We start from the raw sequence: 26,937 nt of genomic DNA, 5'->3' as shown, positions 1-26,937 counted from the left end.
ACAAATTATGTAGAAGCCTGGCACACAATTTTGCATAAAGAGTTGATGAGGAAATACCCATTAAGGTACCTTATCAATTCAGCTAATGGTGGGGAATTATTACCTAAGGCATATTCTTTAGTGTTTTAATAAGTTTAATTTTCCATCATCCAAATGACTTTTTCTTTTAGTACATTCTGTGTATGGTAGTGTTAAAACCACATTGAAGTTCAGTTCAGCTCAGTTCAGTCGGTGATGCCATCCAACCATCTTATCCTCTGTCATTCCCTTCTCTTCCTGCCTTCAATTTTTCCCAGGATCAGGGTCTTTTCAAATGAGTCAGCTCCTCGCATCAGGTGGCCAAAGTATTGGAGTTTCCGCTTCAACATCAGTCCTTCCAATGAATATTCAGGACTGATTTCCTTTCATGGACTGGTTGGATCTCCTTGCTGTCCAAGGGACCCTCGAGAATCTTCTCAAACATCACAGTTCAAAAGCATCAATTCTTTGGTGCTCAGCTTTCTTTATAGTCCAAGTCTCACATCCATACATGACTACTGGGAAAACAGTAGCCTTGACTAGACAGATCTTTGTTGGCAAAGTGATGTCTCTACTTGTTAATATGCTGTCTAGGTTGGTCAGAACTTTCCTTCCAAGGAGTAAGCATCTGTTAATATCCTGGCTGCAGTCACCACCTGCAGTGATTTTGAAGTCCAAGAAAATAAAGTAAGCCACTGTTTCTACTGTTTCCCCATCTACTTGCCTTTGAAGTTTACCTGATGCTTTTTTCCATTTTTGATTTCTCTGTATTTCACATCCTCAGACACTTAAGCTATAATTAGAGTGAAGTTAGAGGTTTTCTAGAGGAGAGGACTCTTCAGCTCACCATTGTTACCTGTTTTTATTTAATGTCCCATTGCTTACTTGTGATGAGGCTGAAAGGATAAATGAAATGATGCTGTGACTTTTCAAGCTGTGAGATCAAGGGTGTTGTTTCCTTTTATTTCAGTTTGTTACAGATTTGACCATCACATTTAAAGAGGATAACTTGATCGTGGTCTATGTTATATATATTTCAAATAACTGTCTTACAAGATGAAACACATGAAAAAGATAGTACACAGATAATCAGAAACTGAAGATTCAGTGTCATGCAATGCTATATATAAGGAAATCAAATTTTGTCACAAAGGTATCCACTTGAGTTTTCACTAGGTGAAATGAAAATAACTAGAAGAAAAGCTCAAGTATATTATAAAATTATGCCCCACAGAACATCAAACTGAAACCATATCAAAGAAAGTAGACCACTAAAAAGAGCCTTTCAACACAGTTCTGCAATAATAAATAGATATTAATTACTCTAATGTAAACTCATCTTTCAAATGTCCTCTATCACTGACAGTAGAAAAATAGGATTATTTTATTATTTTCTAAGTTGTTTAAAAATGTAGAATGAGTACATGCTATTAATCTGACTCTCTTATTTTAAACACACATTAAATGTTTGATATAATAGATTTACCAACCAGATAAATAAGTACAAATTTTTCTTAAATGATACTACTCCAAATTAATTTAGACAAATGTTAAATTTCAATATAAAATCAATAATCTCATCTGTGTTTGAAGGTGGGAGGAAGCTTAGGAAGATAATATAATAACTTTCCCAATTTTATGGGTGAGAAATTATGCTTATAGGAATAAAAATGTCTTTTCTTCTACTCAGTAGCCAAATATTAGGATAATTGGATTCCTAACCAATTTTTCTTATTTTAATCCTGTCTGTAAATAATAATTCTGAGTCTTTAAAACAGAAATTGGTGTTCTACAAATTAATAGGATAAAACATTTTTTTTCTCTCCTTTTAGTTGTCTATTGGAGACTTTTTACTAAACATTTTAATCACATACTTTAATCACATACTGGAGCTTCAGCTTCGGCATCAGTTCTTCCAATGAATATTCAGGACTGATTTCCTTTAAGATGGACTGGTTGGATCTCCTTGCAGTCCAAGGGACTCTCAAGAGTCTTCTCCAACACCACAGTTCAAAAGCATCAATTCTTCGGCGCTCAACCTTCTTCACAGTCCAACTCTCACATCCATACACGACCACTGGAAAAACCATAGCCTTGACTAGACAGACCTTTGTTGGCAAAGTAATGTCTCTACTTTTCAATATGCTGTCTAGGTTGGTCATAACTTGCCTTCCAAGGGTAAGGATCTTTTAATTTCATGGCTGCAATCACCATCTGCAGTGATTTTGGAGCCCCAAAAAATGAAGTCCACCACTGTTAGCACTGTTTCCCCATCTATTTGCCATGAAGGGTCCGGATGCCAGGATCTTAGTTTTTTGAATGTTGAGCTTTAGGCCCACTTTTTCACTGTCCTCTTTCACTTTCATCAAGAGGCTCTTTAGTTCTTCACTTTCTGCCATAAGGGGTGCCATCTGCATACCTGAGGTTATTGATATTTTTCCTGGCAATCTTGATTCCAGCTTGTGCTTCTTCCAGCCCTGCGTTTCTCATAATGTACTCTGTATATAAGTTAAATAAGCAAGGTGACAATATACAGCATTGACGTACTCCTTTTCCTATTTGGAGCCAGTCTGTTGTTCCATGTCCAGTTCTAACTGTTGCTTCCTGACCTGCATACAGGTTTCTCAAGAGGCAGGTCAGGTGGTCTGGTATTCCCATCTCTTGAAGAATTTTCTACAATTTATTGTGAAAGTCAAAGGCTTTGGCATAGTCAATAAAGCAGAAATAGATGTTTTTCTGGAACTCTCTTGCTTTTTCCATGATCCAGTGGATGTTGGCAATTTGATCTCTGGTTCCTCTGCCTCTTCTAAAATCAGCTTGAACATCTGGAAGTTCACGGTTCACATATTGCTGAAGCCTGGCTTGGAGAATTTTGAGCATTACTTTACTAGCGTGTGAGATGAATGCAACTGTGTGGTAGTTTGAACCTTCTTTGGCATTTCCTTTCTTTGGGATTGGAATGAAAACTGACCTTTTCCAGTCCTGTGGCCACTGTTGAGTTGTCCAAATTTTCTGGCATGTTGAGTGCAGCACTTTCACAGCATCATCTTTCAGGATTTGAAATAGCTCAACTGGAATTCCATCACCTCCACTAGCTTTGTTTGTAGTGATGCTTCCTGAGGCCCACTTGACTTCACATTCCAGGATGTCTGGCTCTAGGTCAGTGATCACACCATCGTGATTATCTGGGTCGTGAAGATCATTTTTGTACAGTTCTTCTGTGTATTCTTGCCACCTCTTCTTAATATCTTCTGCTTCTGTTAGGTCCCCACCATTCTGTCCTTTATCGAGCCCATCTTTGCATGAAATGTTCCCTTGATATCTCTAGTTTTCTCGAAGAGCTCTCTAGTCTTTCCCATTCTGTTGTTTTCCTCTATTTCTTTGCATTGATTGCTGAGGAAGGCTTTCTTATCTCTCCTTGCTATTGTTTGGAACTCTTCATTCAAATGGGTATATCTTTCCTTTTCTCCTTTGCTTTTCATGCCTCTTCTTTTCACAGCTATTTGTAAGGCCCCCTCAGACAGCTATTTTGCTTTTTTGCATTTCTTTTTTTTGCGGATGGTCTTGTTCCCTGTCTCCTGTACAATGTCACGAACCTCTGTACAATGTTCATCAGGCACTCTATCTATCAGATCTAGTCCCTTAAATCTATTTCTCACTTCCACTGTATAGTCATAAAGGATTTGATTTAGGTCATACCTGAATGATCTAGTAGTTTTCTCCACAAGTCTTAATCTTTACTAACATGGACTATCTCAGGTATAGGGATGTCTCTAAGGTTTATTATCCTGAAATGTTTGTTTCCTTGTACAAATATCCCTATATTGGAAGTAAATCATTTTTTAGAGGACCAGAACTGCAGAAATGTAAAATATTCTTGGAAAATTGTCTTTTATCTCTCAGTTGTTATTGGGATTTTCTAAGTTGAGCATGAGTATATCTCAGGTGATGCTTTTCCTTGGTTGGCATATGCATGAGAGGGTTCCGAAGCCTGACCTGCAGATTAAACACAGCTCTGTGGTTTCTTCCCTTTCCCTATATGGGCCTCAAGTCCCTTCCAAACAAATATTTTTTTCTCCCTTTCCAGTGTCACTCTTTCGTATTTGCCTTTTTTAGGTAAAGGATGTCTCCTTTTCTAGGTCAGCTGAAATTTCTTAACTTTTAAGTCCCTCTTTCTTTCATTAACAAGTGAACATTATCTGCAATCTAAGTAAAGCTGGGTTTTTGTTGTTGTTGTTCATTCATTTCTTTTCTTAGCAAAACTCAGTGGCAGAAACCTTGTAACCATTGTATATAAAAAAGATAAATACATTACAGTCCCTGCCCTAAAGAGGTTATAGTCTAATACAGAAAGTCAAATCTTCAGATAAATTGCAATGACTTTACACGTATATGCTAGAAATCTATAGTGGTAGAGTCAAGTGAGATGGATTCAAGTCACCACATGGGGTCATGAAGTCTTTACAAAGGACGTGAAGTGAAAGTGAAAGTTGCTCAGTCATGTCCCACTCTTTGCGACCCCATGGACTGTAGTCCATGGAGTTCTCCAGGCCGGAATATTGGAGTGGGTAGCCTTTCCCTTCTTCAGGGGATCTTCCCAACCCAGAAATTGAACCAGGGTCCCCAGCATTGCAGGCGGATTCCCCGAGCTATCAGGGAAATCTCACAAAGGATATTAACCTCAAAAAAATGAGAGGTGTCAGCCACTTGGAAGGGAGTTGGGCATGAAGAAAAGAACATTTCAGGTGGAATAGCAATGCAATCAAAACACGGAGGCAAAACTAAATGTGACATTTGGAGAAGCATGAATAGTTGACATGCAGAAAAGTAGGATCTGAAGAGAAGTTAGAGAAGAAATTGAGCAAAAGATGTAGGTATAATTAGACTATGAGGGCCTTAAGTGCCATTTCTATTTCCTTCTTATTTAATGCTGTGTTATTTCTTTTTTACATTCTTTTCCATTTTAGGTGATTACAAGATATTGAGTACAGTTTCCTTGATATACAGTAGGTCATTTTTGGTTATCTATTTTACATATGTGTGCTAAATCGCTTCAGTCGAATCAATTCTTTGTGACCCCATAGACTGTAGCCCACGAGGCTCCTCTGTCCATGGGATTCTCCAGGCAAAGATACTGGAGTAGGTTGCCATGCCAACTACTTCATCCAGGGATTGAAACTGTTTCTCTTACGTCTCCTTCATTGCAGGCAGTTTCTTTACCACTAGCACCACCTGGGAAGCCCAGTATATGCTAGTGTATATATTTTAATCCCAAACTTTAATTGGACAGTAGTTTTAAAACTTACTTTCTCAAGAAGAAAAGTATTTTTTCAATGGAAATTAAAATTTAAAACTACTACTATAATAATATGCTTAAAATGATGATGGAGAGGAAGACTTCATAATAGCTGCATTTCAAAAAGATTAGTCAAGAGAAGAGAATTGACTGAATGCATACAAGTATGGAGGGAGAAACAGCTGTTGGAATATTTCAGGTAAAAATGAAGAGGGCCTGGATTAAGGCAATATTGGTGGGGATAGAAAATACAGATATAAAATATAGTGGCTAATATATATGACTAATTGGATATGGTGAGACAGGTTTTAGCACTGAGGGGACTACATTAGTATATATGCTATTCATTGAGACAAGTTTAGCTTTGGATTTGTTTACTTAGAATGATTGTGGTCCATCTGTAAGATGGATATAACAACAATACTTGTCTCTCAGAATTGTGGTGACAGTTAACACATGGTAAACTACATGAGTAAAATTATTACTTTTATGATAATGATATTATCACATTCAAGTAGGAATCTGCTGTTGGTAAATGAATAACTATATGTGAGACTAGGAAAGAGAGATTGTCTTGCAATAAAGAATGGAGAACAATCTGCATATGGTAAATGTAGTTTTTGCTGTTTCTTTATAGTAGATTTTATTGCTTCTTGTTTTGAATTCTGTAGTCACTTAAATTATTTTTGAATGAAACTCTTTGCTGGCAATGATTGTGCCTAACTCATTTGGAGGGAGTTTGTTGAGGGAGGGAGAGTATTTACTAATGCGTAAGGACATGGTGTGGTGGAAAGTGTTCATAGCCAGCATAAATATGCCTAGATTCAATCCCAGCTTAGTCACTAACTGCCAAATGATGACTATAGAATGATGTTTATTGTTTTCTTTACATTTTCTAGGTTTTAAGTTATCTCCTGTGCAAAATTAGGACGATAAAGCATCTCATTTTTAAGGTTTTTCTCCAGCTCAATATAAAAAATATCATAGTAGGAGGATGGAACTTTTTGTAAATTGAAGCTTGCAAGCATAATGGCTTAGGGTGAATGGAATGATGGATGGGATGTCAGAATTGTAGAGGGGAATGAGCTGATTGCTACACACTCAAGCTGGGACATGGTGAGCACTCTGGCAGCAATGACCTAAGATCAGACACTGAAGTTGAAACTGATACAAGGGGAATTAGGTTTACAAGGCACAGAACATTTCCAAAATTTAGGACAGGACAAAATTTAGACTTTGTTTCAGTTTGGAGGACAATTAAGACCTGGCAGATGGGCCTGTAGGATTTTCTGGTATTTCTCAAGACTGATAAGAAAACAGAGGCTTTGAAACATCTTGCTCTTGTTAAGTGATTTTTCTTCTTTAATTTGAGATTTTGCAAGGTTATAGCAGGTAAGATTATATTCTTCAGTGTCTCTAATGCTATGATTTGAAAAATAAAGGCAGGAACTAGATAAATGCATGAGGTGATTTACTGAAAATGGCATGAAATCATCCACCATATGTTTTTGGAAAACAAAACACTTTGGTAAAGAACCTTTCATTTGCACTTTTGCTTCATTTCAGTGGCAGATGCAGGTTGAAATAAAACACTCAGTTCTCTCTTGAGAAGCCTGATTAAAGAAAGTAGTTATCTTTATATAAGCAAACTACTTTAACATATAAAGTCATGCTAAATTTTTTGACCTTTATAATGAAATCAGAACGATTTTTAAATTTAGAATCTCCTCTTTGGTTCATAATGTACATATTAAGCAGTTTCTCCTTAACAGGTTTTCAAATTCAAGATGCAGAGCAGAAAAGTCCCAGGTTCCCATTCTCAGAGCATCTCATGGTACTCAAACTTCAGGGAGCACTTGCAAACAAACATATTGTATTATTTTAATTTGGCATCTCCCTTGAGGAAATAGCAACTATTTTGGAAGTTCATCACATTCTATTGCTTACATGATAAGGTGGTAGCAGGCAAAGCATTCATGGATTATGGGAAGCAATGGACAGATTCTCTGCTTCTCTTTCCACCAGTTTTCCACATACAGTGACTGTCCTTGCAATTCACATGTGTTGCCCAAGCTAACCACGACAGTAGCCCTCATATAGTGTTCAGCCTAGCCAAGGCTCAGTAATTGAGCTAAGGAGAAAGTTCAGGCTTGTTATTTGTACAAATTCTCATGCTTTTCTCCTTGGTCAAAAATTTTAATGTGAATGAAGAGAAAGGGAGGCTATTTCCCAGTTCTAACATCATCTTATTGTAAAAGGGGGTGAGTTTTTGTTTAGTCACTAAGTCTTGTTTGACTCTTTGTGACTCCATGTACTGTACCCCATCAGGTTCCTCTGTCTATGGGATTCCTCAGGCAAGAATACTGGAGTGGGTTGCCATTTCCTACTCCCAGTGATCTTCCTGGCTCAGGGATTGAACCTATGTCTCCTTCATTGAGGACTTATTCTTTACCCCTGAGACACCTGGGAAGCCTGGAGACTTAGGTTGCAGCTACAGAAATCTTTAGTCCCAAACAAAGACCTGTCAAAAAGTAACAAGAGGAGTATAGGAACATCTACCCTCTTCCAAAATAATGGTTTTTGGCATCATGTACTTGAATAAATTCAACAGGACAATTAAGCTTAAAGGAGAGCTCTAGTTGAACATTTATTTAGAGTGTGTGAGCAGTAGGTTCATCTATAAGTTGAAGAACAGGACAGGCAAAATACAAGGGAAAGCTTTGGGGTTTAGAACAATGGTAATCATTTTTAGGGAAATCATTTAGAAAAGTGATGGTCAAGGTCTGATTGTGTGTGGGCCATTGTTATGACTTTAGTCTGACTTCAGCCATGAATTATAGATGCAATTTTCCCAGAATCTGGCAATATGTTGGTTAATATTTTTTCCAGTGAGGTTCTTTTCTTCTCATGGCTTTTTGATGGGAAGTAAAGAGACAGTAAATCTGCTCATGATGGTTAAGAATCACTCAGGAATTTCAAGTTTAAGTGAATTGTTAAAACTTGAAGTGGGAAGAGAACAGTATTTTTATTCAGTGATAAGTCATGTTAAAATATTAAGCCAGTCACTATTATTTTCAAGGGATAGCTGATTTTAACATGTAATTAGTCTCAAGATTATGTGATTCATTCATTTTCCTTCAAAAAAATTGGCACTCCTTTACTGTGTCTTTTTGCTGTTTCATAACATCCTGAAAAATATTTTTCTTGCTGTTTGATAAACTTCTGTTAATTTTAATAAAATTTATCCAGTAGAAATTTGAATTTCTCTATCTTCTCCTGGTGTCCTAAGCTAGTGAGCTTAGAACATGACAGCTTTCCTGATATTGCAAACCCGAGGACAAGCAATGTTCTCAAAAGTTGGAGATATTTAGGCACAATGCTAGGACTTAGACTTTTTAATTTGATGTGAAAGGTTCATGAAAGTGTTAGTTACTCAGTGACCTAATCTTTGTGACCCATGGACTGTAGCCAGCGAGGCTTCTTTGTTGATGGAATTCTCCAGGCAAGAATACTGGAGTGGGTTGCCATTCCCTTCTCCAGGGGATCTTCCCAACCCAGGGAACGAACCTGGGTCTCCCACACTGAAAGCAGATTCTTTACCATCTGAGCGACGAGGGAAACCCCTTAGTTTGCTGAGTAAAATAATTAATGATGTCTCTGCTGCATCGGTCTTCTCTTTTGAATTCACTTTTCTTTTTCACTTGCTTCTCTCTCTTAGAACTTTATGTGAACTAAAGGTTTTAGGTCTCCCTCCACCTTTGGGCAGGGTAGGGCATCATGATTTAAGCCACTTTGATTTGTTAAATTTATGTAAAATAATTCCTCATGGCCAAGTCCCCCAGAGAATGGTATTGGGTGTTTGGAGTCAAAAATTAAATAATATTGATTTTATGTATCTTGTCCTCATTCTACTTCCTGTATCTGCCTGTTATAGCAATAGGTGCTTGCTCATGGATTTAGGGTTTTTCTATCTCATTGTAATAATTTTCAATGCAAAGATACCATAAAATATGTAAGAAACTCCATTATATTAGTTTCAGGTGTACAACATAGTGATTCAATATTTGTATACATTGTGAAATGATCACCACGATGTTTTGTTAACACCGTCACCATATATAGTTAAAAACTTTTTCTTCTTGTAATGAGAACTAAGATCCACTTTCTTGTATGCATGTGTGCTAAGTTGCTTCAGTGGTGTCTGACTCTTTGCGACCCTATGGACTGTAGCCTGGTAGACTTCTCTGTCCACGGGGTTATCCAGGTATGAATTCTGGAGTGGATTACCATGCCCTCCTCCAGGGGATCTTCCTGACCCAGGGATGGAACCCTTGTCTCTTACATCTCCTGCATTGGCAGGCAGGTTCTTTACCATGAGCACCACCTGGCAAGCCCATAGTTACCATGCTGTACATACATCTCCACAAATTATTTATTCTATAAGGATAAGTTTGTACTTTGACCAGCTTCACCTGTTTAGCCCACGTCACCCCCTCCATCTCTCTGTCATTTCTAAAGTCATATTCCGTTGTGTTACTTGATTGGACTCCCTTACAATGCTCATGTTTAACTAGTTTTTGACTGTTTAGTGTCTCCCAGGCCCTTTTTTAAAACTTCTGTGGACATCTATTAACTCATTTAACTCTCACAAGTTCATAAAGTTGGAGTTATACACAGATAATTCAATGTTTCATATTTTATGGATGAAGACACTGAGTCACAGGGTTGTTAAATAACTGGCACAAGGTTAAAACCTAGAATGGGTTAGAATCATAATTGTATACCATAAGTCTAGCTCCAACATTTCATTTTTGATTGCTAATGTACATGATGTCTAGAACTAAAAAGATTTATTTCTGCCACTTTGTACTTCATCTATGTGACTGTCTGGCCCTTCCCCAGGACCATGATTGCTGCCTGTTCTGTCCAATGCTGCCATTAGCTCCATTTCCCTCTCCCTATCCTTTCCATTCTGAAAGCTTGTGTGACTAGGGTCCCATGGCTGTATATGAAAGAAACACTGACCAAAAGCAAAACAAGAATAAATATTAACAACAGCAATAAAAACTAATGAAGGGAATGCATTTAACAAAATAAATGCATGACTAGTACACTGAAAATGACAGAATACTGCTGAGAGAAACTGAAGATCTAAACAGTGGAGATTCATTCTCTATTCATGTATAAAAGACTCAATATTGCAAGGTGACAATCCTCAAATTGATCTATAAATTCAGAAATCTCTATTGGAATTCAAGCAGGCTTTTCCTTTTTGCATGGACAAAGAGATTCAAAATTTACATGGAAGTGGAAATGCCTAGAATAATCAAAACAATTTTGAAAAAGAAGAATAAATTTGGAGGACTTTCAGTTCTCAATTTCAAAGCTTACTGTAAAGGTAGAGTTATTAAGACTGTGGTGCTGGCATAGGTTAGACATATAGATCAATAGAATAGAATTGAGAGTACAGAAATAAATCCTTATAATTACACTCAATTGATTTTTAAAAAATGTACCAAAGAAATTCGCCAGGGAAAGGACAGACTGTCCAAAAAATGGAGCAGGAACTGTTGGATAAAAAGATGAACTTACAACCTCACTTTACGTCATACACAAAAATTAACTCAAAATTGATCTTAGACTTAGGTAAAGTTATAAAACACAATAAAACGTTTAGAAGAAAACATAGGAAAAAGTCCCCAATATTTTGTTATAAGCAAATATTTTGGGGGTACTACAGCAAAAGCAAGCCTATAAAAATGATAAATCTGACTTCAGTAAAGTAAAAAACTTTCAAAAGACACCTGTAAAAAATTAAAAGATAAGCAAATCCACTAGGAAGAAATATTTGCAAAACACATATTTGATATATGACTTGGAGGATATGAATAGACATGTCACCATGATATGAATATTGATATATGAATAGTTAGTACCAAATGCAAAGATGCTCAACATCATTAGTCATTAGGGAATTGCAAATTAAAACCATAATGAAATGCCATTTAATAGCCAATAGAATGCCCATAATCAATGACAAGCATTAAATCATGTTGGAAAGGATGTGGAGAAACAGATCATCATACTTTGCTGGTGGGAACATAAATTGGTGCAGCTACTTTAGAATGCATTTATTTGCACACAGGGACTTGCACATAAATGTTTACAGTAATATTGCTCATAATATTAAAAAAAGAAAGGAATCATCCTAAGTGTAGATCAACTACTGGAATGGCAAAACGTGGTCTCCACGTAAAAGAAAATAATTCAGCAATGAAAAATACTTAATTATGACCTATGCTATATTGGGGATGAACCTCAAGAGTATTATGCTAAGTGATATAATCTAGATACAAGAGACAATGTTTGTATTATTTTACTTATATGCAATGATCCAAAAGCCAAATTTATAGCATCGGAAACTAGATTAGTGGCTTCCTGGCACTGGAGGTAGAATGAAGTCTAACTGTAAGTGGGCAGGAGAGATCTTATAGGGAGGGTGAAAATATTCTAAGACTGATTTATGGTGATGGTTGTGCTATTCAGTAAAATTACTAAAATGCACTGATTTGTAAATTTTAAATAGGTGAATCTCATGATATGTAAAATATACCTCAATAAAGCTGTTAAAAACTATGAAGAATTTCACCTTGGATTGTGTGAACTTGCTCTCTGGCTAGTGGCCAGGATAATTAAACTGTATTGTCATGCCTGTTAGAATCCTATTAGTTGGGTCAAGTTTTATAATATATAGTTGTTCTGATTTGCTAAAGAGTAACTTAATACTGCAAGAGAGAGAAATGTGGTGCTTCAGAGTTCTGACCAAATGGGTCAATGAATGTTTTTCAATTGAGAAAGAAAATACAAGACAAACCCCAAAACAGACATTTCAGTTTTCTCTAGGAGCCTTTCTCTATCTGAATGACTATACCATGATTTCAGTTACCCTATTTCTACCCTTCGAATGAAGTATTTGAGAATTCAAAAGAAGCTTTAGGTGTTTATAAAATCAGCAGCTTTACAACAAAATCCAAATTGGTCCTTTGGAAGGAAAGACCGCAATATACAGTTTTTATTCGGAAGCCATTTAATATTCAGCTTTACGCTAATGAACAAAGTCATTCTTATGAAAAGGAGATTTGGCACACTTTGTCTTTCCATAAACCTCACTTAAAAAAACATGTTTAAAATTATTTGAAAAGATTCTGAGAATCTTCCAGAACAGTGTAGTCTTCTGTCTTTCTTGCTACAGTGATAACAATAACAGTTTGGCACTACATAATGTTTTATATCTCTAAAGTCTGTACTAGATATCAACTTGTGGATTATTTTTGAAGGTTAAGTAACAATGATTAATTTTCCAAGTGAATTTTCCTAAACCCAGGAAAGCTGTGATTTCTATCTCATACTTTCAGCATAATTTTCACTGAGAGACTCTCTGAAGAACAATACATTCTGCTATTTAGAAAACAAAAGAGATGGCAAGAAATTAGCCAATGCATATCAAATAAAAATTACAGTGAGGCAGACCTGTTGTCTAATCCATGGCAATCAAAATATATTAAGCATGTAAAACATTTTTGGAAAAATGTTTTAAAAGAGATGTGATCACTCTTTTCAAAAATCTTCTCTTTGTGTTTTTGATGTCTGGTTTTGTGATTCAGTGGCAGCCATGCTCGACTAGCTGTCAGGCTGCCAGTAATTATTGGGTTACTAGAACTTTAGCATGCTCTTGGGATTAAAATGGTTCAGTAGAAGACTCAGTTGCAGATGAGAGAACTCCTGAGACACCAAGGCTAAGAGGGACGTGCCACAGGATAGCTTCATGGCCATTGTGAAGTGTATAAAGCACCTTTCAACAGTCCCTTATTATGAAAGATCTGCTGGACTTCTTCCCAAGCCCCTCGTGCCAGAATCCAACAGCCTGGAACCCTCGGAAAGTGTCTGCCAGAAATTACATCAGCTTCTACCCGGAGAACGCTGAAACATATGAATAGTGCATTTCAGTAACCAAGAGACAAAATACAGAAAGGATATAAATATAAATTTAGCAGCTGTCTGAAAGGAAATATACCTGTGTAACTTCTTAGTTGTGCAGAACAACAGAGAGTGAAAGAGAATTTTATTGTTTCTTTATTTACAACGCTTGGTCAAGAAACCTTGATTTTCATCAAGGTAGCCACAGTACAATGGAAAATCAAACCAGCAGAAAGGTAGTAGATTACAAAGAAGGTAAAGGGTGATATTGGAAACAGGTACAAGTTAAGTTTATGTGATTCCTTTGGCCTGCTAAAACTTTCTGTGCCCTGATTTGTTGATCTGAAAATTAGGAATACTTAAAAAAATTTTTATTTTATTTTATTTATTTATTTGGCTGGACCAGGTCTTAGTTGAGGCACCCAGGATATTTTTTTTTTTCCAGTTTCAGCCCATGGACTCTCAGTTAGGTCATGTGAACTCCTCTTGGTGGCATGTGGGGTCTAGTTCCCTGACCAGGGATTGAACGGGGGCCCCCTGTATGGGGAGTGCGGTGTCTTAGCCACTGGACCACTAGGGAGGTTCCAGAGATAATTTTAATTTAACAATTCACAGGTTGCATGTGTTGGTAATCCTTTGTTACAAAGGTGGAGAAGCTTATTTTAAATGGAAAATACCTGCAGACTTTATTTATGTTTTATGCACAGGTGTCAATGTGGAAGAAATGTTCAGAAGTGTGAAAAAATGTCAGATACACTTCAATTTAATGTTGGGCTACCAGGAAGTTTACTGACAATTTTTTTTTTTCACTCTTCATTTAGCAACTATTTATGGCCCTTTTCTTGTTATTTGGAGAAAATAAAGAAGGGTAGTTATTAGTACTGAAATCCAGGCGTGTAAAACTTACTTGTGAAAGTGGAAATGGCAAATATATGTGCCAGGTGTATTACTTTCAACCTAAGGATAAAAACTAGGAGCAATAGCGTCACAGTCTGTCACTGAGTGGTCTAGGGGCCACTAGAGTCTACAGGTTAAAATCAGGTTGGTCTGATGCACCAAAAATGTTCAGTAAAGGCTGATTCCCTTCCACTATAGACTGTTCTAAATGTTTTTGTGTATATATATTTAGACCAAGAGCATCTTACCAGTGTGACCCATCTACTTCTCTTCTCACCTTTCTAACCTTCTTCTCTTCAGGACTTTGAAGAAGGCAGGATGGAAGAAGAGGCAGGAAACTGATGGTCAAGAGACTTTGGACTCATTCTTGTTTCAGACATTTAGAAGCTCCGTATAACACGGCTCTTCTCCACAGACCTCATTATTTTTCTAATAGTTTTGGCACTCAGTATCCACAGGTTACCCATCTGTAGATTCAACCAACCATGGATGGATCCAGAACCTGCAGGTCCAGCTGACTGTACTACACCATTTTATACAAGGGATTTGAGCATATGCAGATTTTAGTATCCTAGGGTGGGGGAAGTCCTGGAACTGATCCCCAGTGGATACCAAGGGAGCACTGTAGTTTTCTAAAGGATTCCAGTGAGCTATAAATTCTTTCTTAACAAAAACCAGGATGTTTGTAATTTATGAGTATACCATCTTTTCTCCTCCTACTTCAAGCATGAGCTTGAATATACTTTGTGAGGTTTTCCATGTACCCCTTCTCATAAACCCAATCACTTCCATCTTTATGGGTCTATCAAATTTGGCTCATTCTAAGAGAGCATCGCAGATCATCAGACCCTTTGTTTACTGATCTGTTTTTCTGATAGACTGTCCGAACAATTCTTGTTGGGAGAAAATGGCTTCTTCAAATCTGTATTCTAGCCCTTTCCATAATGCACGTCCTATTCTACAAACATTTGTTGAGCAATATGGAAGTGTAGGAAGAGAGAGTCATTTCTATAGAAACACATTCTGTTAATCTCTATTTTTTCTCTTTCAGATCTTTTATTGACTTTTTTCTTTAGCTCTATGGAAGTATAATTGATATACAAAAAAGTAGTATACATCTAATGTACAGGCATACCTTGGAGATAGTATGGGGTTGGTTCTAGACCCCTGAAATAAATACTGCCATAAAAGAAGTTGTATACATTTTTCAGTTTTCCAGTGAATACAAAAATGATGTTTATACTGTTCTATAGTCTATTAACTGTACAATAATACTATGCCTAAAAAATGCACCTGCCTTAATTAAAAAACACTTTATTGCTAAAAAATGCTAACCAGCATCTGAGCCTTCAGTGTAGTAGTATCATCAAAGGTCAAGAGTTTGAGTTCTTGTGAGAAAGATTAAAATGTGACAGAGTCATGAAGTGAGCAAATGCTGTTGGGACAATGGCACCAGTAGATTTGCTCGATGCAAGTGGACACAGATCTTCAATTTGTAAAGGACACAATATCTACGAAGTGCAATGTAGCAAAGTTCACTAAGACGAGATGTGCCTGTATGCATCATGCTGCGTTTGGACATACACATGGTGTATGTGTTCATGCATACATCCGTGACACCATCACAATCTAGGTACTGGACATGTCTGTAGCCTCCAAAATAGTCCTGTGTCCTTGTGAGTGATGCATGTTGTGGTAAGAACATGTTAGCATGAGATCACTCCTCTTAACAGTTTATTTAAACATTAAGCATATTTGCCTAAAGCTTTATTCTAACTTTTTAAAATTGAAGTATAGTTGATTTGCAGTGTTGTGTTAGTTTCAGGTATACAGCAAAGTGATTCAGTTATACACATATATGCTGCTAAGTCGCTTCAGTCATGTCCGACTCTGTGCAACCCCATAGACAGCAGCCCACCAGGCTCCCCCATCCCTGGGATTCTCCAGGCAAGAACACTAGAGTGGGTTGCCTTTTCCTTCTCCAATGCATGAGAGTGAAAAGTGAAAGTGAAGTCGCTCAGTCATGTCTGACTCCTAGCGACCCCATGGACTGCAGCCTACCAGGCCCCTCCGTCAAGAGTACTGGAGTACTCCGGGCAAGCGTAGTGGAGTGGGTTGCTGTTGCCTTCTCTCATACATATATAAAAAAAAAAAAACTCTTAATTTTGTACTGGGGTATAGCCAATTAACAATGTTGTGATAGTTTCAGGTAAACAGCAAAGAGACTCAGTCATACATATTCATATATCCATTCTCCCCCAAACTCCCCTTTCATCCAGGCTGCCACATAACACTGAGCAGAGTTCCATGTGCTATAATATACGTATTCTTTTTTCAGATTTGTTTCCATTATTGTTTATTATAAGATATTGAAGATAGTTCCCTGTGCTATACGGTATGACCTTGTTTATCTATTTTTACATAGTGCTGTGTGTCTGCTAATATCCTCTTAACATTCTAAAATATTCAATACTATATCATTAACTGTAGGCAACATGCTATACCGCAGATCTCTAGAACTATACATCTTGCATAACTGAAACTAAGTTCTTGTTTTTTCTTACTCCCTTCTGGAATAAGGATGAGAATAAAAAAAAATGGATTTGTCAGCATCACAAACGTTTTGCTGACAAGGGTTCTTGAAACAAGGAATGTGGCACAGAGAGGTAATCATATTGCTAGTCCAAGTTAATTACAGCCCATTACCCTTTATTTCTTTGACTGAAATTTTGAGTTGTGTATCTCCAGGATCCTGCTTTTACATCAAACAAGGCAAAATGCACAGTGCTTTCATTTTGTCTTTGATTTTAATATGAAGCAAAGGCTTTAAAACATTCTCATGTGGCAAATTAGACTATCTTTGTGCATAGCCTTCCTTGTTTTATCAAGTAATCTCTGGTGGTGGTTTAGTTGTAAGTCATGTCTGACGCTTACAATCCCATGGACTTTAGCCCACCAGCCTTTTCTATCCATAGGATTTTCCAGGCAAGAATACTGGAGTGGGTTGCTATTTCCTTCTCCAGTGGATCTTCCCAATCCAGGGATCGAACCTGGGTCTCCTGCACAGTAGGAGGATTCTTTACCGACTGAGCCAATTCTAGGCTTTAGTCAGGCAATGATTTTTCTTTGATATAAATCTAACATAAAATCCAGACCAAGTAATTCATCTCCCTCCTTTCCTCCCTTTCCTTCTTTCCTTTTCTCCTCTCTTTCCTTCCACCATTCATGCATTAAGTATCTATATATCTGACAAGAAAGGAAACTCCTTAATTGTTGCTAAATGAATAATGGAATAAATTTAACCCTTAAAAATGTTCTAAATGGTAGTTATTGTTTTATCCACTTTAAGGATATAGATCCAAGGCTCAGATAAGTTTAAACCCAAGTTCAGACAGATATTAGAGAAAGCATCTGGACTCAACTCAGCTCCTATTTTTCTCTTAATCCTCTTTTCCAGTTTGTCGCACTATCTTACTACCCTGTCTAAAGATGCATAAGACAAGTTGATTTTTTTCCTCCAGGAGGCTATTGTCCATATTTTATTGTAATGATAGCCTTGTCATTAGTCTGTAATTTTTCTATCTTCAATGTGTGAAATATAAACGTACAACTAAACTGTGACATTTTGAGAACTGTAACTGTTCAACTTGGGTGCTTAGTGCTCCATTCAGACAAGCGCACACAACCATGTGTGAACGTGTGGGTGCACACATGTATGCACACTCACAGAGATTCCTTAATGTGCAGCACTGTTCTCTAGATCCTACTCTACCATAGTGTTGAGTCTGTGTAAAAAGATGAAAAATCTATAAAATTTCCAAATAAACTTGTCCTTGGTGAACTTCTGAGGTGGCCTTAGGGTAAAGGAACATGGCACGGGTTGATGAATGACTCTTGTAAGTTTAAGGACAACTAGTGCATTGCTAAATAACTCTTACAGACATACAGGTATTTGCTAGAGCATACTTTAGAAGTAAATTAAGTTTTATTTATATACATAATATGTATGAGTGAATAAAGAAAGCTGAGCGCTGAAGAATTGATGCTCTTGAACTGTGGTGTTGGAGAAGACGCTTGAGAGTCCCTTGGACTGCAAGGAGATCCAACCAGTCCATCCTAAAGGAGATCAGTCCTGGGTGTTCACTAGATCCAACCAGTCCATCCTAAAGGAGATCAGTCCTGGGTGTTCATTAGAAGGACTGATGCTGAGGCTGAAACTCCAATAGTTTGGCCACCTGATGCGAAGAGCTGACTCCTTTGAAAAGACCCTGATGCTGGGAAAGATTGAGGGCAGGAGGAGAAGGGGATGACAGAGGCTGAGATGGCTGGATGGTATCACACGAGTTTGAGTGAACTCCGGGAGTTGGCGATGGACAGGGAGGCCTGGCGTGCTTCAGTTCATGGGGTCGCAGAGCTTCAGACATGACTGAACTGAACTGCAGTCCATGGGGTGGCAGAGAGTTGGAGCGACTGAACTGAACTGAACTGATGAGTGAATAATTTTGAATGCGTATATTTTATGCAGAATTGTCATAGGTTTGCTGCTTATTCTAGGTTGCTTGCTTCATTCTAGGCATCTGACTCTTGACTCAAGTTGCCATTTGGAACTACTTATTTCACATCAATAATTCCTGAAGCAAAAGTGAAAAGGAATTTTTTTCATGAGAGCGAAAGAATATCTTTATAATGGAATGACATATATATTATATATATATATATATATATACACTAAGATTAATTTAATGGAGTTATACATAGAAGTCAGAGAAGGCAATGGCACCCCACTCCAGCACTCTTGCCTGGAAAATCCCATGGGCAGAGGAGCCTGGTAGGCTGCAGTCCATGGGGTCACTAAGAGTCGGACACGACTGAGCGACTTCCCTTTCACTTTTCACTTTCATGCATTGGAGAAGGAAATGGCAACCCACCCCAGTGTTCTTGCCTGGAGAATCCCAGGGATGGGGGAGCCTGGTGGGCTGTTGTCTATGGGGTTGCAGAGTCGGACACGACTGAAGTGACTTAGCATAGCATAGCGTACATAGAAGTATGGCTTCCCTGATAGCTCAGTTGGTAAAGAATCTACCTGCAGTGCAGGAGAGCCTGGTTCCATTTCTGGATTGGGAAGATATGCTGGAGGAGAGATAGGCTACGCACGCCGGTATTCTTGGGCTTGCCTTGTGGCTCAGCTGGTAAAGGATCCACCTGCAATGTGGGGGACCTGGGTTCGATCCCTGGGTTGGGAAGATCCCTTGGAGAAAAGGAAGGCTACCTACTCTAGCATTTTGGCCTAGAGAATTCCAAGGACTGTATAATCCTTGGAGTCACAAAGAGTTACACACGATTGAGTGATTTTCACTTTCATACATAGGATTATATGTTAACTGGCATATTCTTAACTAGCATACCGTTGGAATTCTTGGCCAGTATATTAGAAATTTTGGTTGCAAATGTGATAAACCTGTTTTCATTAGTTTATGCAAAAATGGGGGCTTTATGAAAAGAGGAATGTTGTGTTCAAACCTCAGGTAGGATATAGGTGGGCACCAAAAACTAATAATTTGAATGCATCAAGATTATCTTTATTTCATCTAAGCACATTTTGAACAACTGCTTCCTTCTTCTCTCTTTGATTTTCTCCTTATGTTTCTCCAGATTAGCTAGTCCGTTTTCAGTTCCTGATGGTGGTGGAATAGCAGTCAAGTTTCTGAGGTCCCCATGTCATCTTTTTATCAGTTGCAGTTCTAAATTTTAGAGGAGGACTTGGTTGGCTTGGTCATGTTCCCTTCCCATCTCTGCACTGCCATGGAGTCACATTGTCAATAACCACGGTATTATTACACATGTCAATGGTTAATACAAAGCAACTTAGAGTGGATGGATGTTGTGGTAGAGGGGTGGGTTTTTATTTCTCCAAACTGTAGGAAGGATTAGGATGTGAAGTTATTCACCATAAACAGGGTTGATTGGATGAATTTTTATCTTTTGGAAAGCATTTTCCAGGTTTTGTTTCAATTTGTTTTGTTTTCACTACTTGAAGAAAAATTCTTATTGCGAGAAAATGACTTATTTTCTTTTCTGAGTTGCACTTCCCTCACTCCCTCTGATATATTCATTCCTAATTTTACCATGACTGCAGATACCAGAGATGTTACCACCTTGCAGTTTCGTGTACAGTAAAACTTAGACAAGTTATTCAACTTCTCTGCCTACAAATCCCAGGTACCAAAATGTTTAAATGGCATTGATTTAATTGGTTGTTATTTGTGTATCTGTTAAGCTCTTTCCCAGATGCTAGTGTTCTCTTTGCTCAGGTAACATGATCTGCAGTTGAGTACACAGGTCAAATTCCCGTAAGCCACCCTGCAATAGCTTTTTTCCCCTGGGGTCTGATTTATTCTCTCAGGGGAGTCGATTCCTTGTTTCACTGCTGTTAGGACTATCAGTGGTGGCTTGGGTAGGTGTGTGCCAGGTGGTCCCTCTGATGTCTGCCAGCTGTGATTGTCATCAGCTGTGGTGAGAAGGGCCCAAATGTGTTCACTCACAGCTGGCATATACCAACTCCACCACAATGAATATGTATATCGTAACATACTTATATATGTATATATATATATAGTGTGTGTGTGTGTGTGTGTGCATGCATGCTAAGTCACTCGGTGACTCTGTGACCCTGTGAAGTGTAGCCCTCCAGGCTCCTCTGTCCATGCAATTTTTTAGGCAAGAATACTGGAGTGGATTGACATTTCCTAGGGAATCTTCCAGACCCAGGGATCAAACCCGTGTCTCCTGTACTGAAAGCAGGTTCTTTACCCTGCACCACCTGGGAAGCCCTCATATATGTATATTATCCACATATAATCCAAACATACATTACCAACCTATATATTAATTGAGATATGAGAAACCCAGCACTATGTTTTATGTGACAGGCACGTGTCTACCATTTTAAGAGAGGCACACATTTTGTCTTCTTCTGTAAGACTTTAATCTAGGTGGCAGAGTCTGATTATGTAGCAACTGGGCTTACTGTCCCCAAAGAAGGCTCCTCTGACAGACTTATTTGCCATGTGTTCTGGATCAGTGCTCACAGGAAACAAGTTTCCTAGCTGCTCTCCTTTTCTCACCAAAATGACATCAACTGTTAGATAAATGTGTCAGTGGAAATTATGGTGGTTTCACAGAATCCTCAGGAAACTCCTTTCATGAATACAAAACACCATTGGCAGAAACCTAAACCTCTATTTCTTAATAGAAATAGGAATTGTTTGAGAATAAGTGCTATTTGATGCTTTGTAAATTGTGGGCATTCAAAATGGCAAATACCCTCAGAAGCTCTTTTCCTGAAGCTATGACATAAATCTTTCTTACTTTTTGATAAAAGACAAGGCTGTCCAAAGTGAAGAATTTAAAGTTCTAATTTTACACGGGCACATTGTCTTAGATGGGACATATTTTGCAAATAACATACCCTCCAATTTGCCAACATAAATATATGTGATCAGTTCCAAGATTTACTTTTTCCACAAACTCTCTTTTCTACTAGGACTCAAACAAGGGTAAAAATGAGCTGGAAGAACTTCAGTTACAATTATGTGAATAAAATAATTAGTATAATAACATGTTCACTTTGGAAAGGAAAGGCTTCCTCAGAGGGATAATGGGCATAATACCTACAGGAGATAATCCTACTAATAACTATAGGAAAACAGGAGGTGAAACACTGGCCATAAAAAGGTAGTAATTACCTGTTTTATGATACAAGCAGTTCCTTTCTTCCATCACAGGAGAGCACTGTTCATCTATGAAACATCTTGTTTTAAGGAAATAACCAGAGCTTGTGTGATCCAGAAGAGGTTTGATGTGGCAAATTATATAGCCCTTATTATTGAATCACAGCTATAAAAGAGAAACACATTCTTATAGAGAAAATGGATCCATATGTACGCGATTTTGTAAGCTGTCAGTGTGTCGGCCTTGAAATCTTTTGACAGAGATTCACATGTATGAGTTTTTCTAATGAAAAGATGTAAGACTAAAAATCCCCAATATATGCAAGATATATTTCCTCTCTGAAAGAGAAGTAATTTACATCATGCTTTGTAATTTAAGTATTTCATTTAAGAGCTGATCTCAACTAACACAGCAACACAATCTAAATACTCAATAAACGTTCAGTACCCAGAACAACCTGGGAACAGTCACTGTGGATGTGCTATGCATGTTTCTTGGTCAAGTAACGTTATGAGACTGTATTTCTAAGTACTATTTTTCCTTTACAAGGATCAGGGGGATTTAGCAAAAGATGTGATTATTTCTTATGAGGATGTTTAGCAAGGGATTTTGTTATTTTTCTCAAGAGCTGTGAACAAGGAATGTTATCTTGAGGATTTTCCACATTAGTTATATAAGAAAACTGTAGTGTTTCTAAATCATTTCATTTACAGATGGCAATGCTAACACTAAATGCTAATTTACTTTAGTGCTTTAAATTTATCATATCAAAAATGCTATGTAGAAACTAATTTGAAGAGTAGAAGCTGTTTTATGTTTTTGTTTATTTTTTTAAATCACTTTCTAAAGTTAAGTCCAAATTTATCCTTTGTGATTGGATGCTTCTGAGCCTCATAATCAGGAGATGGCCAGGAGAGTAGCTTGAGGTTAGCAATCCATCTTTCCTTCTTACCTCCTTCATCTTTACACCCTTCCACCACCACTTCTTTCTCTAGCCTGGATTTCTGGCTTTCATGACCACAAAATTGTTTCTTTCTGTATCTAAAATAGCCAATGATATTTATTGATAATTCAGCTGATGGAGATGAGAGTCCAAACCTCTTCTCCCTGTAACTGTCCAGGAGCAGGAAAGAGGAGTGTGTCCCAGAATTCTCTGGAGAGCACCCTTGCAAATAAGCATTATCTAAGGCAGTTAGAAAACATGAAGCTTCCTGCTAATGTGTGATGATCAATGCTGAACTCTTCATTTTCCAGTCTCTCTCATCCTTTTAAAGAAATGCATATTTGCAGGGACTAAACTTTAAGTAAGTTCCCTCAAGACTGATTTTCCTCAAATATTTTATTAGAAGAATCCCACATATTTGTGAATTTGGCAGTGCCTAAAGTATTAATTTTTAAAATTTTAATACAGATGTCTCATCCTGGGTATACAAAGGCTGAGAGCAATAAATGGAAACATTTTATATAACATGAATAACTTAGGCTTCACTTTCACATAAAATCATCTAGAAGAAAAGTAGATAAGTACAAATCCTTAAATAACTTGGGCTTCTCTTTTGAAAAAAGAAACCTATCGTTTTTTATTTGGACATTATTGATTATTGATTTCTAGCTGTGCCCTTTCACACTAGAAAATCATTACATCATTACATTATAGATTATTCTTTTCAAAGGATAATGATTACTACACTAATTTACATCTATGTCATTACACTGTGAATTATTCTTTTCAAAGGAAAATGATTACTACACTAATTTATTATCCTATTTTTTTAAGTTATCTACAATTTCAAGTTTATTATTTATAAAATTCAAATCTGAAGAGTACTGAAGGGAATTTCATGGAAATATAATGCATTTTAAAAGAAAATTTCCAGTATCTTGTATTAGATACAAATAAAGCTAAGAATCTTATTTAGATAGGTGAATTGAGTACGTGCATGAGTGCCTGCATGCTAAGTCACTTCAGTCATGTCCAATACTTTACAACCCTACAGACTGTAGCCCTCCAGGCTCCTACGTCCATGGGATTCTCCAGGCAAGAGTACTGGAGTGGGTTGTCATTCCCTTCTCCAGGGGATGTTCCCAATGTAGCGATCCAGTCTGCATCTCTCGCATCTTGAGCACTCAAATCTAGATGGTCACCTTTCTTGGTATGAAGTGAGCGTTGTATGGGCTTCCCAGTGGAGTCTGTGGAAAGGAACCTGCCTGCCAATGCAGGAGATGACATGTAGGAGATGTGGGCTTGATTTATGCATTGGGAAGATCCCCTGGAGAAGGGCATGGCAATCCACTCCAATATCCTTGCCTGGAGAATTCCATGGACAGAGGAGCCTGGTGGGCTACACAGTCCATGAGGTTGCAAAGAGCTGGATTTGACTGAAGAGATTTAGTATGCACACAGGAGCATTCCAGTGTGAAATCAAACTGAACACAGAAGAAATCTTTTTGACCATGTAAAAAGCTCCTTGGTTTATATTTGTTTGGTTAAATGCAATATATTTAGAAAATATTCAGTGACTTAAAAATAGCATACTCAGAATAATGATTTTGGAGGATGAAACTTTCCCCAAACATCAGAGAACGAATTGAATGATACTTTTATAGATATTTTTTTTCCTGTTGTAGGAGTAACTACCAGCTCCTTGTTTGTAAGAATATATTATGTTTTCTATATCAACATATTATTACCCAGTAATGCTCATCCTTCAGAGAAGGCAATGGCACCCCACTCCAGTACTCTTGGCTGGAAAATCCCATGGACAGAGGAGCCTGGTAGGCTGCAGTCCATGGGGTTGCTAGGAGTCGGACACGACTGAGCGACTTCACTTTCACTTTTCACTTTCATGCATTGGAGAAGGAAATGGCAACCCACTCCAGTATTCTTGCCTGGAGAATCCCAGGGACGGGTAAGCCTGGTGGGCTGCCATCTATGGGGTCTCATAGAGTAGGACACAACTGAAGTGACTTAGCAGCTGCAGCAATGCTCATCCTTATTTATTTAATATTTAGTTTCAAAATTACTTTCATAGAAATGATACTATTTCCCCCCAAAGAGACTCTTTTAAACCTAACCTCTACCAAATCTATTTTTCTGTAGTATTTTTCTAGTTCAACTTTATTATGATTTTTAAAATGATAAGAGTTGAGATCTTCTTAAAGATGCAGTATTCAATCAGAAATGAGGTAAATTATAGAGTCAAACCTGCTTTAGCTATGTTCTTTAACACCTTCCGTTTAAGAAAAATCTTGTCATGTGGTCTTTTGTAGTTAACTTTGATGTAGGCCCCTTAGGGATTAGTTACTTCTAAGATAATGCTTTCATTCTTATATATAATATCTATAATTTAGGGACTTTTATTTTTTATTCCTAAATGCTCAATATTAGATATATTTGAAGTGTCATGCTGCGTGGTTATCTACAACATTTGCCGCCTAGTTTAGTGTTTTAAACCTCTATAAGTTAAAAAACCAAATGTATTCAAGTGCACAGACAAGGCTTCTAAGTTAAAAAAAAAATAGAGTCTCTCTGAAGCAAGCAGATTTGGAGTTGTTTCTCAAAAATAAAGAAAAAAATAAAGAGGCAAAAATTTGGGTGATTTAAGCAGAAATAAATGTTATTAAGATGATATTGGTACTCACAGGATCAACAGGAAGGATGGAGATCTACACTGAGGATGTCAGTCAGTTCAGTCGGTCAGTCGTGTCTGACTCTGTGACCCCATGAACTGCAGCACGCCAGGCCTCCCTGTCCATCACCAACTCCCAGAGCTTACTCAAACTCATGTCCATTGAGTCGGTGATGCCATCCAACCATCTCATCCTCTGACATCCCCTTCTCCTCCTGCCCTCAATCTTTCCCAGCATCAGGGTCTTTTCAAATGAGTCAGTTTTTCGCATCAGGTGGCCATAGTATTGGAGTTTCAGCTTCAACATCAGTCCTTCCAATGAACACCCAGGACTGATCTCCTTTAGGATGGACTGGTTGGATGATCTCCTTGCAGTCCAAGGGACTCTCAAGAGTCTTCTCCAACATCGAAGTTTAAAAACATCAATTCTTCAGCACTTAGTTTTCTTCATAGTCCAACTCTCACATCCATACATGACCACTGGAAAAACCATAGCCTTGACTAGATGGATCTTTGTTGACAAAGTAATGTCTCTGCTTTTTAATATGCTGTCTAAGTTGGTCATAACTTTCCTTCCAAGGAGTAAGTGTCTTTTAATTTCATGGCTGCAGTCACCATCTGCAGTGATTTTGGAGCCCCAAAAAATAAAAAAAAATAAAGTCATCCACTGTTTCCACTGTTTCCCCATCTATTTGCCATAAAGTGGTGGGACCGAAGGCCATGATCTTTGTTTTCTGAATGTCGAGCTTTAAGCTAATTTTTTCACTCTCCTCTTTCACTTTCATCAAGAGGCTCTTTAGTTCTTCTTCACTTTCTGCCATAAGGGTGATGTCATCTGCATATCTGAGGTTATTGATATTTCTCCCAGCAATCTTGATTCCAGCTTGTGCTTCCTCCAGCCCAGCATTTCTCATGATGTACTCCCTAACCCTAACCCTAACCCTAACTCTAAACTCTGCATACAAGTTAAATAAGCAGGGTGACAATATACAGCCTTGACGTATGGTACAGTTATAAAAATGGTGAACCAGAAATGATTGGGTTATCACCTGCAGCCTGTTAGTAGTCCAGGAAGCCTGTACCACCAACACCACTAGCTCCCAGCTTCAGGTAATATCACTGCCTCCAGGTATCTCACCAACTCTTTGTTTCACTATCTCTTGCTTCAAAGTTTGGGTGAATACATTTGACTGGGAAGCCTAGGTCACGTGCTTACTATATGTGTGGGAGCTTCAGACATGTTTGAGGCATTCCAGATTCTATGATATGAGGACATTCGTAATATGAAAGGCTTTGCAATCACTGGAGGAGACTCAGCTAATGAGCAGCCAAAAAGAAAGGCATGTATCCTTCTTATATACACTTGCTTTTCCTCATACCAGCTATCTG

This window comes from Bos indicus x Bos taurus, chromosome 14 (assembly GCF_003369695.1).
Source record: "Bos indicus x Bos taurus breed Angus x Brahman F1 hybrid chromosome 14, Bos_hybrid_MaternalHap_v2.0, whole genome shotgun sequence".
In the NCBI taxonomy this organism is placed as follows: domain Eukaryota; kingdom Metazoa; phylum Chordata; class Mammalia; order Artiodactyla; family Bovidae; genus Bos; species Bos indicus x Bos taurus.
The sequence above is the reverse complement of the archived record's forward strand: the minus strand, read 5'-3'. Positions refer to the sequence as shown.